Source organism: Trichogramma pretiosum, unplaced genomic scaffold (genome assembly GCF_000599845.2).
Source record: "Trichogramma pretiosum strain Unisexual culture from Peru unplaced genomic scaffold, Tpre_2.0 scaffold109, whole genome shotgun sequence".
In the NCBI taxonomy this organism is placed as follows: Eukaryota; Metazoa; Arthropoda; class Insecta; order Hymenoptera; family Trichogrammatidae; genus Trichogramma; species Trichogramma pretiosum.
In genome coordinates, this window is record NW_019640787.1 from 145,667 (window position 1) to 148,801 (window position 3,135).

General features: G+C 34.6%; 1 non-coding gene across 1 annotated transcript; it reads left to right on the top strand.

Annotated features, from left to right (window-relative positions):
* The first annotated feature begins 1,790 nt into the window (after positions 1 to 1,790).
* LOC111693308 lies at positions 1,791 to 2,009 on the top strand. The gene has a single exon (XR_002763379.1). It is a non-coding gene; the product is annotated as a small nucleolar RNA U3 (small nucleolar RNA).
* The last annotated feature ends 1,126 nt before the right edge of the window (positions 2,010 to 3,135 follow it).

Below are 3,135 nucleotides of genomic sequence, written 5' to 3' on the forward strand. Positions count from 1 at the left end.
CTAATAAAAAGCAGAAGAGTCATTTCACGTCAAGTCTCCAGCGGTGCGCGCGAGCGGCCTTATTTAAGCCAAACTGCTCAATTTGTAACTCGTCAGAAAAGCATCTAAATGCACCTAGAAAAAATATGAGCCACATGATTTCGATTGGAAATTACGTCAGCTTTCCGATGGTGAGGTCAGATTTCCAAAAATTTTCCATTTTCCTCCAGAAAATTGCGAGAAAACCTTCAAAGTCGAATATCTCAAAAAGGGCATTTTTAAAATTTTTCTTACTAGTCTCAATCGAAAGCTGAGGAAATTTCCTATCGGTATGCAAATTTTCAAAGAGTGGTATTGATTATTACTTAGTGAAATACAGCGACGAACGTGTAAAAACGCGACTTTTCGGCCCGCGCAGCAGCTGTTTCGGCGCGCAGTACCCCGCGCGGCGCCAAATCTCGCGTTTTTACACCTTTGTCGCTGTATTTCACTAAGTAATGATCAACTAGCGTCATTCCTCGCTCGTAACGCTCGCTCGTCAATACCACTCTTTGAAAACTTGCATATCGATAGGAAATTTCCTCAGCTTTCGATTGAGACTATTTAGAAAAATCTTAAAAATGCCCTTTTTGAGATATTCGACTTGGAAGATTTTCCGGCAATTTTCTCGGGGAAAATGGAAAATTTTTAGAAATCTGACTTTACCATCGGAAAGCTGAGGTAATTTTCCATGGAAATCATGTAGCTCATATTTTTTCTAGGTGCATTTAGATGCTTTTCTGACGAGTTACAAATTGAGCTGTTTGGCTTAATAAGGCCGCTCGCGCGCACCACTGGAGACTTGATGTAAACAGATTCAGATTTCGTAATGGCTAGTACCATTATGTCCAAGGGAAAAATGTATGGCCCGAACTTTCATGTTTCACTAGCGAGTTTCGATTCTAAAAGGTGTGTTAGCCACGTACTGGTGGAATAGTGAAGTACCGAGTTTGCAGTGTTCGATGTGTGACTCAAATCCGTAGTTCTTGGATTGCTCATCAATTAATTCTATTCAGATGTTTTTATAAATGTACACCGAAAATACCGTACCAGATAATTTTGCGAGATGAACGCAAAATTTATTATTAAAATTACTGTATTATAGTAATCTTTACCATTTTACATAGGAGAAAAAACGTTTTTACATAGTGAAATTCGTGGAAACATTTAGACCACTTCATATTTCTCAAAATGTTTGAGTTGTCAAGAAATCGCTCATTTTCCGAAAAAGTTCTGGAAAAGATTTGAAAATTTTCAAACAAGTTTTTTTTTTTAAATTAAAGAAAAATTTTTGTTCTTTGCATTTTCCGGTAAATTCGTAGAATACGTAGAATTTTTACTGATTCTTTAAGGATCTTTTTTGAAAATTGGTTATTTGAGTTGTGGCAAGTATCATTAATTATTTTTCTAGCTCAAGGTGAAATTTTTGTTTTTTTTAATACCTTAGAACCAAAAACAGCATTTTAGAACGAGGATCCTAGCAACATAAACATGTTGGTTTTTCCTAAAAATATTTTCGCAGTGTACTTATGAAAGCATGTGAATTGAATGGATCGATAGGCGATCTGAACGCACGCCACAATGCGCAATGGTAATAATCACTGATACAGCGCATCAAACGAACAACGCATAGATCGTCTTGCGCACTAGTTTTGACGTGAATAGTTCACTATTTCACCGGTACGTGACTTAGACACTTTTTTCAATCGATACTCGAAAGAGAAAAAGCAAAGTTCAAGACTTAGGCTCGGAGTCAATCGGAGCGGAAAGACAAGATCATACTTCACAGGATCATTTCTGTAGTATATCTTCACAGACTCTCTACCCAAAGTAGGAGTCGATGCAGCCACGAGGATGAGACGTGGCTGCCCATTCTGAGCGTGAGGCTGGCGGCCTCGAGCTTCCCATTGCGGAGGCTCGGCCTGCCAACGATGATCGTTCACCTTCGGGTTTCATACCCGGAGGGATGGATGGGTAGCTGTCTGAGTGGTTATGCTTATAATAATTCAAAAATAATTTTCTAAGATTATTATGAACGTACTAATTTTTTCTAAGGTATTTTTATCAGTATAAATCGTTCGTATACTATAACCCTGTTATACAACCATTTTTAACGTGAACTAATACCAGCGAAGAAGCTAATTGAAATAACAGTAAATAAATAAATTAAAAATGCATATATTTAGCACAGGCGCACTGAGATCTTGATATAATATATCGAAACATAAGTGAAAGCACTAGCTGGCTGACCAATGCATACTTCATCAGATAGCGGCATGGGTGATTGCTTTTCGTTCAATGATTTGTGCCGAAAAAATTCAAATATTTAAAAATGAAAAAAAAATTCAACTGAAAAAGAAAAAATACTCACTTGAAGCTACAACTCTGATTTGACTATATAATAGACAACAGAAATAAATATGTAAATCTTCAGAAGTGGAATTACAATTATAACCTTTTCTTTTTTGGTTGAAAATTGTAGCTTATTTTCATTACTTTTTTTCAATTTAATTAATTCATTTATTTTGATTTTAATTTGTCTTCATTTTTGAATTCACATTGTGGAAAGCAATACTATTTCCATGTATTTACCGAGACCTTCGTGTGATATTATTGTATAATAAAAAAATAATATGCGATAAAATAATTTTGATAACATTTAAAAATAACCGGAAGAAGAAACAATCTTTTTATCTGCTTTTTCATCGCTTTTACATATCAATACTTTTAAAGTTAGATTTTACATTTTTTAAATATTTATCTGAACTCGATCAATGGCTTCAATAATTTATTCTCAAGTGTACAAATCCAATAATTTTATTTTTAAATAATCAACTTTTAATTCAATACATGTTAGGATTAAACATAGTGATACATAGTGAAACATAGTGACATAAGATTATCCAGTCCGACATTATTCAGTCAGGTGTAAATTTTGAAATCCCTCGACCTCACTACCTAAAAGAAAGATAATAATAGGTCATAACAAAATCGGAAAAATTATTATTACGAACGATAAAATAAGTATGAAATTACCTTTGTCAATGACATCACTCGTTTGGCTCTGCTCTTGCATAACCATTTCAACTGCGATACACATATTCAACAAATCCTTGT